This window comes from Panthera onca, chromosome C1, assembly GCF_046562875.1.
Source record: "Panthera onca isolate mPanOnc1 chromosome C1, mPanOnc1 haplotype 2, whole genome shotgun sequence".
Taxonomy (NCBI): Eukaryota; Metazoa; Chordata; class Mammalia; order Carnivora; family Felidae; genus Panthera; species Panthera onca.
In genome coordinates, this window is record NC_138346.1 from 32,523,999 (window position 1) to 32,539,513 (window position 15,515).

The 15,515-nt window shown below is 39.7% G+C and overlaps 1 protein-coding gene and 1 pseudogene across 9 annotated transcripts in view; both read left to right on the forward strand.

The window, feature by feature from the left end:
• Window positions 1-4,818: 4,818 nt before the first annotated feature.
• RAPH1 (Ras association (RalGDS/AF-6) and pleckstrin homology domains 1) overlaps window positions 4,819-15,515 on the forward strand; it is a 155,401-nt gene continuing 144,704 nt past the window's right edge. For 3 of the 9 annotated variants that reach the window (XM_078450963.2, XM_078450965.2, XM_078450966.2), the window contains exon 1: window positions 4,987-5,390. The gene's annotated coding sequence lies outside the window, so the exon portion shown is untranslated. Of the gene's footprint in view, window positions 4,924-4,986; window positions 5,391-15,515 lie in introns of those variants that run through there. The other 6 variants (XM_078450970.2, XM_078450969.2, XM_078450968.2 and 3 more) reach the window with 4 other exon arrangements.
• LOC144617131 (polyubiquitin-like) lies at window positions 8,333-10,081 on the forward strand (annotated as a pseudogene).

The window sequence follows — 15,515 nt, forward strand, 5'->3', positions numbered from 1 at the left end:
CCCTGACCCTGTTTCTCCCCTTGGCATTCAGATTCCTAGTGCCAGCTACGTCTCACTTCTTTCACGAAGTCATCTTAACCTGCTCCAGTCCCGTTCAATTTCTCTTCTCTTTTTCTTTTTCTTTTTCTTTTCTTTTCTCTTCTTTTCTTTTCTTTTCTCTTAATTTTTTTGGAGAGATAAAGAATGAGCAGGGCAAGGGCAGAGAAAGAAGTAGACAGAGAATCCCAAGCAGGCTCTGTGCTCAGACTCACAAAAGGCGAGATCATGACCTGAGCCCATCAAGAGTCGGAAGCTTAACTGACTGAACTCCCTAGGTGCCCCAATTTCTCTCTTCTCTTAACTCCTATTGTATTCACAATCTGTATCAGAGCTGAGTTTTTAGTTGTTCTCAGGTTAGTTCATTGGCTCTTGCCTCACCAACAGTTTCTTGAATGCAGAGATGCCTTTTTATATTAAAATTAACTTTATTTTCTGTTAAATATTTTATGCTCTGTGTGTTATTTTCCTCAACATTTTGTTTCAGAGATTTATTTACCTTCATAAATATTAACTTAGTTCATTCATTTTAATTTCTAATTAAAGAATACAAATTCATTAAAAGATAAAGAAATAAAGTACCGTAATCTTATACCACTCAGCAATAAACATTTTTGTCTTCTTATGGTATTTTCTACATTTCTCCTATGTAATATGTTTTTTTCATGAATTCATATTACCCATGTTTGTAATTTTTTATTAATCAACATATTGTGCATATCTCTTCATATCAAAAACTATTCTTCTAAAAATCATCATTTTCTTAACCTCATTGCTAGACATTTAGGGAATTTATGATATTTACCATCATGTCACAATATCCTAGCTAATGTTTTGGTCTTACTCCTTGGAATAAATTCATAGAAGAGAAATTGCTTGGTCAAAGAGATAAACAGATTAAGGTATTTTAATGTCTATTGCTAAATTGCCCTCCAGAATAAGTTTGTAACAATTTACATTCCCACATACAGGATATGAGAATGAGTTGTGTGTTTTTTTCCCTGGCCTTTCCAACAATGGGTGAGATCACTTTTTTAAATCAGAGACTACTTCTTGTATTTCTCTAGTACTGCTTAAAGTGATTCAACAGAGCTGGAGACACGGTAGACACTAAAGAAATAGTTTTGATAAATTGATAAGTAAGTAGTGTTCTTTTCACTTATGACTACAGATTTCTTTAAGTAAATAATTAGTCATTCACTCAACATATTTACACTACATGGGATGGTCCTTGGTGTGCCTACTAAAAATGAAGATAGCATCTAGAAATGAAATAGGTTGTTTAAATTACTAAAACATAAGACTGTGGTGACTAATTTTAAAGGTAACGTGTATAAAAGCTACTCTTAAAAAGAACGAGTCCTATTGTCCCAAGAAGTCTCTTGGGAACAAATAATTTGTCTCCTTTCTCTAAGAATAGGAAGTACTAAAACTTCTCCTCTGGGGAAAAGGACTATGAATTTAGGATATGAAAATCTTCCCATCCATTAGCTATTAGTGTCTTCAGAAGCAGGGGAATTGTGCCAGAGAGGAAGTCAAAACCTGGTGTGGATTTTCATAGTCTCAGCACATTTTGGAACCTGTCCTTTCTTCAAGATGAAGGGGGAAAAATCAACACTAAAATTTCTGGGGAGAGTTTTTATGTTTCTATTCATTCCTGAAAGTTTCTTTATTTAAAGATACCTCAGGGCTAGGGCAACTAGATGGATGTCCTATTTAGTTAGGCGATTTAATTTTACGAGGCTCCTGCTAAATTATCAGAAAGATCATACTAAGGTAGTAATTGGTCCCACTTTTCCAATGTACAAACATTTTTACCTTATATAAGGTGGTAATTATTAAAAATTATCATAGCTTTAGAAATTATAGCAGAAAGAGCATGTGAGTGGGGTCAGAAGATGTGGATTCTAGTCCAATGTCTTCTAATAATAGCTATTTAACTTTAGGCAAGTCACTTCTCTTGGGGCTACAGTTTTCTCTACTCTAAGCCAAAAATCTGGCTTAGGTCAGCATTTCCCCAAGTGTGTTGTGTGAAACACGTGTTTTATGAGATGTTCCACTGAAAAAAGCAGTTCAAGGTTGAATACATTCGGGAAATGCTGCATGTAACATGTATCTCTTAAAAAATTCACAGTGAACATTAACATATTAAAACTCCTGAAAACCACTCTCGTTTAAAAACCCACGAAATTTTAACCTAACATTTTTTCACTTATTCGATTAAAGGACAATTTTATGTTTTTAGAATCCTACCTCCTAAAATCGTGTGGAACTCGAGTTCCAAACAACACGCTTTCGGAAATGACAGACTAAGATCCTTTGATGTACCATATACCTGGTGTCTTTCTCCTATAGGTATTCAGCCTGTCCCCTGAAACCTGCTCTTCCTTCCGGGGTCTCTACTTCACAGAGATGGCTACTACATTCCAGTCTGACTTCCAAACCAAAACCCTGAGGATCATCCTAGCTCTCTCCTTCTCTTTCACTCCCTCACATCCAATTACACATCAAATCCTATGGAGTCTCTCTCCTTAGTATTTCTCCCATCTAGTCCATCCTGCCCACTTCACCTGCAGCATATCTTGTCCCGGTTGTTGCCATCACCTTCTAATTTACTCTTGCCCCAGTCTGGTCTCCCTGGTCTCCAAAACACACACTCAGGTGTTCTGGGGTTTAAAATCTCCAAAGATTTTATTATTTATTATATTTCCTGGAGTATCAAGTTCAAACTCCTGGGTTTAACACATGAGCCCCCTCCCCCTCCCCTGTTTTAAAGAAGCCCTTCTACCTTTTCCTTCCTCCTCTTTGACCCTTCTCTCTGCTTGTCTGGACAAAATGGAACTGCTTGCAGAGCCTCTAAAGCATTGTGCTGTTTGGTGCCTCCATTCCTGCACAGGCATTGTTGCCTTTGTCTGGAATGCCAGCTCGTTTCTTCCTTAACAAGTTAGCTCCTCCCTGTCACTGAACATTCAGTTCAAGAATCCCCTCCACTGGAAGGCTTTCCTGAGCTGGGAATGGACTCTATGATAGTGACTTCCTTGCATCCTTTACCCATTAGACTGTGTGCTTTTTGAGGGCAAGAACCATCCTGCCATGACTTTCTTGCATTTGTTAGAGCTCAATAAACCCTTGTTTAATAAATGAATGGTTTTATGGTTTAAATGTTAAGAACTTGCTTACTTTTCTCAATGGCTGAAAGTGTGTTTCTTTCTTTTTCTTTTTCTTTCTTTCTTTCTGTCTTTCTTTCTATCTTTCTTTCTTAACCTTGACCAACCTAAGCACTGGGAGGAAAAAGCTATCTAAAAAGCACTCAATGATCTATTTTTTAAAGAAAGTTCAGTGAAGTGAATATCTTCCTTGTATAGTATCTCTCAGCCTGGTAATAGCATTTGATGACAAAAGAAATTTATTAGGTCTGGCACTCAGGTGTGCATAATCTCAACAAACCTGGCCACAAGGGAAATGGGATGAATGGCTGTAGACAGATACATATGAGTTATCACTTATCAAAAGGTTTACACTTGTTAATTTAAAAATATTTATTGTACAAGGTACTATGCTAGTATTATGGAAGATATAAAAATAAACTGTTGTATTACATTCATTAGGTAAGATCATAACTTACTAAAATAATTATAATTAGGGGTAATAAATGATGAATTCTACAGAAAGGAACAGAAGGCAAGGAATTGGTCAGCAGCACCATCTTCATTTATAAGATTACGTTATTCTACAGAAGAATATTAAAGCACCTACAAACTTAAAATGCAAAAGTGCAGTTATGTTTCTAAAGTACAAATATCTCAAGCGTGAAATGCAACTAGTAACTGTATTGTATGGTTCTAAATACCAGTTTGAACGGATTGTGCACCAGTTTGGCACAGATTGTGCAAAAAGCCTGAAACCACGTGAAAGTCCTCAAGAATATATGAAAAAAATGGAATGTAATTAACCAAACCAGGATATGGCCCCAAGACAGAGAAATGAACACTCTGGTTCTTAGAAAGGGAGCCCAGGTGTCAGAAATGGCATAGTCAATCCTTCATCTGTGAAAATTCAAGATGCAGATACTCATACTTAGCAAGCAGATGGGAAGGCATGAAAAAGGAATGCTCACTACAACTATTTCCAGGTCACCTTCCAATTGGTCAATTGTTTTAACGCTGTCAACAAACTTACTTTGCATGTAGCCAGGCAAAAATAATTTAATTCTATTTTTTTCTCTCTTTGATGAACTTTAGGAGGTCAAAATAAAGATATAAAAACTTAAGATTAAACCTGAGTCTGAGTAAGTCAAGCCTGTATCAAAATGAGCAGTATCTGAGGAATTTAGAGCTTGGTAATCCAGAAAAATGCCAACACCTTATTCCTAAACAATTTCAGTAAGGGGGGGGGGGGTGGTGACAAAACTTCAGAATGCAAGATAAGCACATTTCAAAGGTGAAAAGTAACTAAAAATCATTGAAATGTCCAATTTCTAAAAGCTTCTCAATACAGTGCATGAAAATACAGAGAGTTGTCGGCCAAAATGGGTTTTCCTAAAAAAATGCCTCACAGACTGTTACGACCATGGTCCTTTAAGCACCTAAGACATCTGATGCGTTGCTGGGGTGTTTGGATACGTGGATGACATAAAGGTGCATGCATACAGGTCCTTTGACAGATCTGCTCGAAGCTTCCGTGTGTCTCACGGCCCTGGGACCTAGGCCACTGGGCCTGCGTCCAACGAAAGGCGAGCAGGGGGTGGGACAGCACCGGGATTTTCCTTCCTCGCTCATTCATTCTGTGATTCACTGGTTCCTGGAGGCGGTTCACAGGCGCGCGCGGAGGAAAGGCGGAGCACGGAGCACAGCCCCGGCTGGGTGCGGTCCGGCGCCTGCAGGGAGGGTGAGCAGGGCCGGCGAGGGGGCGCGGGCGGGGGGCGCGGGGGGCGCGGGCGGCGGGGGCGGCGGGGGCGGCGGGCGGACGCCCGGGAGGGGCGGGCGCGGCCGCCTGCACCGGAAGTGAGTGGTTGGCGGCGGGCGGGGGCAGCTAGCGGCGGGGCGTGAGTCGGTCCGCCCGTCCGCTGCCCGGCCCTCAGCTCCGCCTTCTGCGCCTCGGCCGGACGCGGCCCCACTGGGATCGGCCACCGCTGGGCGCTGCGGCCGCCCCGCCTGCTGCGCGCTCCCGCTCCGCCCGGTCGGTCAGTCAGTCAGTCACGGTGCGCGCGGCGCGAGAGCTGCGGGCGCTCACGGCGTCTCCGGGGAAGGAGCGCCGCGCCTTAGGAGGCGGCGGGGTGGCGGCGGGAGCAGCGCGAGCAGCGCGAGCGGCGGCTGGCCAGCCCAGGGCCGCTGGAGGATCGAGCAGCTGCCGCGGTGAGTGTTTAGCCTCACCCTCGGGGCGGGCGGAGGGAGCCGGCCGGGCGCGGGCTGTGAGGCGCTGCCTCTGCTCCCGCCTCCATTTTCCCGGCGCCTGGCGCGGCCCAGCCGTCCGGGCGCGGTGCGGGCAGCCGAGCCTGGGGCGGGGTCGCTGCTGGGCCGGGCTCGTGGGACCACGCCCGGCTAGGCGGCGGCGGCGGCGGCGGCGGCGGCGGCGGGTGGGTGGGGGTCGTTGGGGCCTGGGCTGCCCCCTGCGCCCCTGGGGGCAGCGACGGAGGGAGACAATGAGATACAGGACCGCCTGGAGGGTGCGGTTGGGGTTGGACCCAGTACGGGGGGCTGGTGGCCCGGGACCGCGAGGAGGAAAGGACTCTTCCCCGACTCGCCGCAGAATCCAGTGATTCCATGTCTGGGATTCCTCGGGCTTCGGTGGCCCCCACCTTCCATACATGAATTCATTGCAGAGATACAGAAATGCGGGGCGCCTTCTGCGTCTTGTTTCTAATTAAGCAGGCTAAGTAATTGCGCTCTTGCTTTTGAGCCCCCTCTCATGTTGCTGTGTCCGTGTGCATTCCCGCCGGAAATCCAAACTGCAGTTCGTTGGGGGGGGGGGGGGGCGGGGGACGGTAAGGAGGAGAGGGAGGCAGAGTAATACTATTAGGATGCCTTCATTTCAAGAGTCTGTAAGATGCGGTTTTCTTATTCAGACAGTGTCTTAGGGTGTCCCCACAGTGTGAACTGGGAACCGCATAAGCCTTTACTGCTTGTAAGCACGAAGACGTTGCTGAGTATGAAATAAGAGCTTTTTGGAAGGGTATAAGCATCGCATCAAATGTGTCTCGTGTGGGGGAGGTTTCTTCTATTTTGTGGGAAGAGCAGTTGGGGAAATCTGGGAGAACTGAAAGGTTCTTCACTTAACCTCCCCATAAGGGTTGATATGTCTGCAGCATTTCTTTTGAAGATCTGGAGAGCTGCCTGTGTGTATGTAAAATCTGTATAGGAACCGTAAAGGTAATGGGCTAGGGATAGAGCGTGAACGGATTGTTAAAAGGGTGGTAGTGAGTTCAGAGGAATATTAAATTCAGCGAATCTTTGTGGAATACCTTCTTGTCTGTTAGAGTGAGAGACACACAAAGTGGACAAGACCTTCAGCACAGCTTGATGGAAAGAGCTTTTTGAAGCCAGGGAAACCAGAGGCTTCATAAACCTGGAATTGTCTAGTAGTGTGACGGTAAAGCTGTTAACTCTCAGCAGTACTTTTCTATCAGTAAAATGGGAATAACATCACCAGTTTATCTCCCCAGGTGGTTGCCAAAGAGATTGAATGAGATAATGTATGCCAAATGCCTAGCACCTTGCAAGGCTCTGAGGTGTTAGCAAATGTTGATTCCTTTCTTCCTTAGCCTACTGCTCTTGAGATTTACCTGAGGGTAAGGTGGGGGAAGAAGTTAAGGTAGATAATTGTAATGCAATGCATTATATAATAAAATGTTGAAGTAGAGCTGCAAAATATGGGAGCAAAGAGGAGAGAGAGATTAATTCTAGATTGGGAGCACGGGGGGAAAATTCATGGAAGCTGTGGCATTTAAGTGGAACCTTTAAGAATGGGTAGAATTTCAGCTGATGTAGATGGGGAGGACATTCCAAGCAGAGGTGGCACTATCCTTTGAGAGCCCAATTGAGTAAGACCAATGGGGGAAGGGCAAAATAGAGATGCTCAAAAGCCTTTTCCGCTCTTGTTGAGTCTGACCTTCAAAGATTGTCTCTGTTATTTTGCTTTTTGTGTTGCGAATTTCCCAGAAACCAGATCTAGCCCTATCCAAAAAAGTACAAAAATGTCAACAAAGCTTTAATACATGAGTTTTTGGATTAGACATTTTGTGTAATTGGACTGCTGCTCTCTTCTGTTTGAATTTAATAAAGAATTATTTGTAGATGTTTCCTCGTGGTGCATATTAGCTCCATTTGGTAGAAAAAGCAGCTGATTTTTCAGATTGAGAGGTCTCACTAAGATTATATAGTAAGTGGCTAACAGGAGTGGAGTAGTGTGCACATATTGGGTGTGCCTCATACTCTTGGTCAATATAATTTGGTTTTCACTAATGTTTTAACAGTTTATTTTCTGAAGAAGTGTTTTTAAGCATGTCTTTGAGAATAATTGAGATGACTTTCCTTTTGGTTTTGCTACCTTTTGGTTTTCACCCCATACATAATTACTGTATTTTTTAGATTAGCATGGTGGATGGTATCACACTATTCATAGAGTCTATAGAATCTCATGGCTTTGCTTTGGTTCTGAAGTATTTGAATGTCAACATTATTGTTAATCTCAAACTCTTATTTTAGAATAATTAATATTAGCAAAACAAGATATGTGACCTAGGCTAACCTCTTATCTTGGATTTTAATTCCTTTACCTGTAAAATGAGAAATTTGGATTAGATCACTGGTTTTCAGTGTGTGTTTTACTGAACTCTGGAATTTTGAGGAGGACCTTCAAGGGCTCTGCGGATGTTTCACTTAAATCTCATTAAAAATGTATTTAAAACCTACAATGATAAAAAGTGACTACTAAATGACATGCCTTGTTTTTAATGCTTTACATATAAAATTTATTTAATTCTTGCCATAATTCTATGAAGTAGGTTCTGTTACAGTCTGAGCAAACAGGCTTAGACTACAGAAGTATAAAATGACAGAGTTGGGTGTGAAACCATTCAACATAATTCTTAAGCTTGTTTTCTTAACTACATTTTTATACTGCCACCATAATAAAATATATAACACACACAAATTTTTTATTGTAAAATATACAACATAAAATTACCATTTTAACTATTTTTAATTGTACATTTCAGTGGTATTAAGTACATTCACAAAGTTGTACAACCATTATCACTATCTTCAGAACTTTTTCATCATTCCAAACTGAAATTACTCATTAAATAATAACTCTGTACCCCCTCCCCCCCACCTCCCTAGTCCCTGGTAGTTACTTTTCTACTTACTGTTTTTATGAATTTGACTTCTCTAGGTACTTTATATAAATGGAATCCTACAATATTTGTTCTTTTGTATTTGGCTTATTTCACTTAACATAATGTCTTCAAAGTTCATTGTATACCATGAATCGGAATTTCGTTCTTTTTTTAAGTGTGTGTATGCACACACGCACACAGACACACACACACACACCACAGTTCTCTTGGGTATATACCCTGAAGTAGAATTGCAGGATCTTATGGTAATTGTATGTTTGATTCTTGAGGAACCTCCATGCTGTTTTCCACAGTGGCTGTAGCATTTTATACTCCTGCTAGCAGCGTACAATGGTTCTGGCTTCTCCACATCTTCAGCAACACTTGCTGTTTTCAGGGTTTTGTTTTGTTTTATCATAGCCATCCTAATGAGTGTGAAGTGGCATCTTATTGTGGTTTTGATTTACATTTTTCTAATGATTAGTGGTATTGAGCATATTTTCAAGTCCTTATTGACCATTTGTGTATCTTTGTAGAAATGTCTATCCAAGTCCTTTGCCCATTTTTAAAAATTGGGTTTTTATTGTTGTTGTTGAGTTCTAGGAATTCCTTATATATTCTGGGTATTAATTTCACATCAGATCCATGATTTACAATGACTTACAACCCATTGCCATGGGTTGTCTTTTCACTCTGTTGATGGTATCCTTTAATGTAAACAAGTTTTTCATTTTAATGAAGTCCACTTTATCTTTTTTTTTCTTTTGGTGCTGATGCTTTTGGTGTCATGTCCAAGAAATCATTGCCAAATCCAATGCCATGAAGGTTTTCCCATATGTTTTTTTCTAACAGTTTTATAGTTTAAGCTTTTATGTTTAGTTAATATTTATGTGTGGTGTTAGATACGGGTCCAACCACATCCTTTCACATGTGTATATCCAGTTTACAGCACCATTTGGTGAAAGGACTGTTTTTTCTCCATTGAAAGACCTCAGCAACCCTCACATACATACACAAAAAATTTTAGTTCACAAGTGGCTGGCATTGTCGGGTGTTTGGGTGTTTGTGTGTTGGTGTGGAGGTGACTCACTGTGATTGGATTTAGTGTCTTTGCATTCGCTAGCAGGTCAACATGCAAATCTTCACTAAGACTTTGACCGGCAAGACTATTGCCTTGGAAGTGGAATCCAGTGACACCATAGAAAAAGATCCAGGATAAAGAGGCTCATTATTGCAGGCAAGCATCTGGAAGATGGCCAAGCTCTTTTTGATTACAATATCCTGAAAGGGTCGACCCTGTACCCTGCCCTGCATCTGAGGCGTGGTATGCAGATGTTTGCGAAGACCCTGACTGGCAAGACCGTCACTCTGGAGGTGGAGCCCAGTGACACCATTGAGAATGTGAAAGCTAAGATCCAAGATAAAGAAGGGATCTGCCCTGACCAGCAGAGGCTCACCTTTTTGCAGGCAAAGCTGCTGGAAGATAGCCGCACTCTGATTACAGCACCCAGAAAGGATCAACCCTGCACCTGGTTCTCCATCTGAGGGGTGGCTGTTAATTCTTCAGTCTTGAATTTATATACCCAATGATGGCATTACTCTGCGTTCTAGCCATCTGCCCCACTCTAGGTTTAGATATTACCAGTTTCATTAAAGCTGAATTGATGTTTTTTTAGATAGCTATTCAAAATGTTAATAAAGGTTTTGTTGCATGGTAAAAAAAAATTTTTTTAACAAATTGAAAACTGTAACAACATATTCAAAACCAATTTTGAAAAAAAAAACTTACAAAAATTTTTTTTTCAATTTAACTGAAGCATATCCTGAGACTACAAAAGCTGCTACCTACTTGGAATTACTTATCTGGGTGAAATCAAAACAAAACTTTACAGTAATAAATGGTTTGCTTAGATTGTTATAAGACTATAACTAACATACTTAATCCTTAACTTGTCTCTTTGAGTTGGTAATAAATTAATATATTTGAACATAGAATAGTATTAGCAGCACTTGTGTCAGTTTTACGTATCTGAGATGCTGTATAAAGATTTCATCTGGAGGGGCACCTGGGTGGCTCAGTCGGTTAAGTGTCCAACTTCTGCTCAGGTCATGATCTCACAGTTTGTGAGTTCAAGCCCCGCATCAGTCTCTGTGCTAACAGCTCAGAGCCTGGAGCCTGTTTTGCATTCTGTGTCTCCCTCTCTCTGCCCCTCCCCTACTCACACTCTATTTTTCTCTCTCTCTCAAAAATAAACAAACATTTAAAAAAAGAAAATGATTTCAGGGGTGCCTGGGTGGCTCAGTTGGTTAAGGGTCTGACTCTGGCTCGGGTCATGATCTCACTGCTCGTGAGTTGCCCCTCTGTGTCAGGCTCTGCGCTGACAGCTGTGAGCCTGGAGCTTGCTTCTGATTCTGTCTCTGACTCTCTCTGCCCCTCTCCACTCATACACAGTCTCTGTCTCTCTCTCAAATATAAATAAACATTTAAGAAAAAAATAAAAAGGATTTCATCTAGACATGAACCCCAGTGTTTATACCAGCAGTATCAACAATAGTCAAAGTAAGAAAAAAGCCCAAATGTCCATCGACTGATGAATGGATAAAGAAGATGTGGTATATATATAATGGAATATTACTCAGCGATTGAAAAGAATGAAATCTTGCCATTTGCAACAACATGGATAGAACTAGTGTATTATGCTAAGTGAAATAAGTCAGTAAGAGAAAGACAAATATCATGATTTCACTCATATGTGGAATTTAAGAAACAAAACAGTTGAACATAGAGGAAGGGAAGCAAAGTAATCTAAAAATGGAGGGAGACAAACCATAAGAGACTCTTAAATACGGGTAATAAACTAAGGGTTGCTGGAGGGGTTTTGGGTGTGGGGGGGGGGATGGGCTAAATGGGCAAGGGACGTTAAGGAGGACACTTGTTAGGATGGGCCCTGGCTGTTTTTTGTAAGTGATGAATCACTGAATTCTATTCCGGAAATCATTATTACACTATGTTAACTAACTTGGATTTAAATTAAAAAATTTCATCTGGGAAAGTTTTATTGGGAAATATTAGAAAACCCCCAAATTACATGTTCTCTAAAGCTTCATCCCATGCTCTTACTGCTGTTACTTTAAGATGTAATTTACCACATGTTGGGGCAGATGTCTTAAAATACATCACTCTTGATTTACAGATTGGCTTTTAAAACAGTATATATTTTGCTGCTAATAAAATACATATTGTTTTTCTTCGTTGGGCAGAGCTAGATGTAATGGAGAAGTCAGAAGAGCTAGGTATTCACCCCTCTAAAACAGGATCCCGGTTTAAGTGCAGGATACAAGGAATCAGTAGAGAATGTAATCAAGGGAGCAGAGTCCAAGAAGAAAGCACATGGTACTGGGATTTGAAAAAGGGGAGGGATTAGATTTAGAAAAGAAAGGACAAGTAAGTCATCCCTTTACATGAGAAGAAAAGGTTGGGAGGTCCATAATGATGTCTTGTCATTATGTGACACTTAAAATATAAGCCCCCTGGTGAAGAATGGTGAATCTGGAGATAATTGGAACTGTAAACATTTTAGATAGGTCCAAATATTGTAGAATTGCAGTAAACCAATTTTGTAACGGTTCTTAAGAGGTAGATGCTTTTTTGGAAAATACCTTTAAAAGAATCTTGCTAAATTTGATATGTGAAGAGAAGTGTTAGCTAAGTGAGTACAGCAAAACAACTATATACAGCATATTCTTTTCATACCCCAGGTTGTTCATGCCTCTATCCATGGTTCTCAGACATGCTTTGTTCTATTTTTTCCAGTCAAAATCTCACTTTGCGACCCAGCTTCATACACCTTCTTTGTGAAGCTGTTAGACACCAAGCAGAATTGCTTTCTTCTTCATTTCTCTAGACCTTACTTGATTTGCTTTGTGTTGTAGATGATTGTACTGTCTTAAATTCCCCTGAATTTTGGATCATTGGCCCTGCTTTTACTCATCTGAAATACTTCAGTCCCTTAAGCAGAATAGAAATTGAGTAAAGTTTTTAATGAAAACTATTATTTGAAGAATTATTTACAGTTGGTTGCATCTCCTGAAAGGATTCACTAAAATCTAATAATGTTTAATAGTGTTTACTTTATTTATAAAGAATAATTCTTTATTGATTAGTTTATTTTATATTGTAACAAATGGTTTTAGAGACTAGTGAAGGGAATCATGATCCCCTTATCTATGAGTGGAGTACTTTATAAATTTTAGTAATGGCTACAAAACCTTTTTGTTTACAATTTTAAAATAAATACATATTTTTTTAAAGCAGGAGCAATGACTATGCTGCATTATGTTTGAAAAAATCTTGGGTTTACTACTTGGTAATACAGAAATTCCAAAGTCTGCATCTTAAATCTGTTTAATTTGGTACTTGGTTTTAATGCTTGTCTTAACTAGAAGGCAGCTTATATAGGGACATATACCCAAAAAGAATAAGTATATATTTGGCTGTGCTTTCTTACTGGAGATACCCATTGTTTAATTTCCATCCATCACTTTTGCAGATTTAGCTAGTAAAGTTTGCTTTTCCAGTGTGAGGATTTGCACTGATATATTTTTAATAAATGTGTTCAAAATCCATAGAAAACCCTGGAAAGCTTTGAAAGACTTAGAAAATGGTTTCTCTGTTTTTAGGATATGTGAGTGATTCAAGATGACACACCTTGTTTTCTTTTGGAAAACAGATATTTTCTTACTGAGTTTTAAAATGTCTCATTGATTTTTAAGGTACAGATTAACCATTTTTTTGTTTTTGCTGTTGAAAACAGTGGCTAGGTGGTATGCTACTATAGTCACCACAGAAAGTCCGCAAATTTAGACTCTTTGTAAAAAAATAAATGCTTAACTTTTTGACACCTCTTTTAAATACTTTGCCATGAAACAACTAATAAACCTGTTTGATATAAAATACGATGGTCACTCCTCAACTACATCAGTAAAATATTATAACACTTGACAATCTTCTTGCTTCAGCTTGTCTTTTGCTGGCAGTAGTTGCTTTTGAAATTAAATCTTACTTCCTGCCCCCAACTTTCTTTTGTTGAAATCAAAACAGTTGCTTCATGAAGGATTATACAATATAGTTTTTCCATAAAATACTGTTTCTATTAAGGAAATTGTTTACTGTTGAAACTGTATCTTCTCTGAACCCATTTCTTGTAGCACATTCCAAAAAGTCGTGTTCTTTATTTCATTATTGAAAAAGAATCTAGCAAATACTATCACTGTCTCAGAATACTTAGAATCACTTAGTACCAGAATACTTGGATTACTTTATATCAGGTGTGATCGATTGGTGGCCATAATGAAGATGCCAGTGTCATTTTGTGTGTTAAGGAAATCTATATATTCTATTACCTTATATTATACTTAAAATACATATGTATGATACAGATTAAATACAAAAAGAGCTCCTAATATGTTCTTCTTAGATCATCACTCCTACCTCCTGGGGTAGAGTCACCTCCATTTTAGAAACCACTATACAGTCTTACTGAATTATTATTGTTAATGGACCTTTCAGAAGAGTTCCATTTTGTAGTGTATAATATTATCATATGAATCCATCTTAAAAATAAAGCACGTAGGGGACACCTGGGTGGCTCAGTTGGTTAAGCATCCAACTCTTGATCTCAGCTTAAGTCATGATCTCCCGATTCCTGAGATGGATCCCCACGTTGGGCTCTGCACAGTCAGTGCAGGAGGATTCTCTCTCTCCTTCTCTCTTTGCCCCTGTCCTGCCCCCGTTCACTCACTCTCTCTCTCTTTCAAAACAAAAAACAAAGACAAACAAAAGTACTTGGGACAAGACATTCTCAGTTTCTTAATGATTGGGAAATGATGTTTATAGAAGAAAAATATGTAAAGTGAGACTTCACAGCAAAGTGAGACCTAAATAAAATTCATTCTTCACCGCAATTGAAATTACAGACTTTTTTCAGAAACGTAAATTTGGATTTTGCATTATGCTTTTGAGGATTATTGAAGGTGAATTAAAGGTACCAGTTAAACATTTAATTTAGTTATTCACTAGTTTTGATAGACATAATTTTTCCATGTTCGTAGTGAGCATTTTTTTCCTGACATTTCTAGTGAGATCTAAAACATTTCTATGACTACCCTTTACCTTCCCCCACTCTCTCTCTACTTCTCCCTATCCTAGTTACTTCTCCTAGAAGCAACTACAACCATAGGTAAATTTTGCCTTTTCTATAACTTTCTATTAGTTGATTGTGCATATGTACTCTTTTATCCCTGACTTCTTGCACCCAGCATGAGGTCTTTAGACACATGCATGTTATTGCTTGCGTTAGTAGTTTGTTTCTTTTTATTGTGGAGTAATATTCAATTTTACAAGCAGTGTGTACCATAGATTGTTTATCTAGTTTCCTATTAATGGACACCTGGGCTATTTCCAGTTTGGGACCATTGTGAAGAAAACTGCTATGAATATGTTTGTACAGGTCTTTTTGTGGACAGATATTTCAATTCTCTTGGATAAAGGAGTCAGATTGCTAGGTCATAGGTAGATGTTATATCTTCTTTTAAAAACTTTGTATTGAGGGACGCCTGGGTGGCTCAGTCGGTTAAACCTCCAAATTTTGGTTTTGGCTCAGTTCATGATCTCACAGTTTGTGAGTTTGAGTCCCGCGTCAGGCTCTGAGTGGCAGTGGGGAGCCTGCTTGGGATTCTCTGTCTCCCTCTATCTTCTGCCTCACTCTCTCTCTCTCTCAAAAATAAATAAACACTTAAATAGAAGTAAAAACAGTATTGAAGAAAAATATACAGAAAAGTACACATATCATAAGTGTACACTTTTACAACTTGACTGCTCTTCTGTAACCAGTACAGAGATGAAAAAAAGAAAAACACAGGTGTGCCAGAAGCCCCCTGCCCCACATCTGCTTCTCTATACCCCTGCCCCTCATGGCTAGCCACTACCTTGACTCTAATTCTGCTCTAAAGTTTTTTGGTTTGCTTGTTTCTTGAAAAATTTTTCTTCTACTTTATTGAGATATAATTTCCATATAATAAACTACACACTAAGGTATACAATTTGATGTGTTTTCATACACACATGAAACCATCACTGCAATCA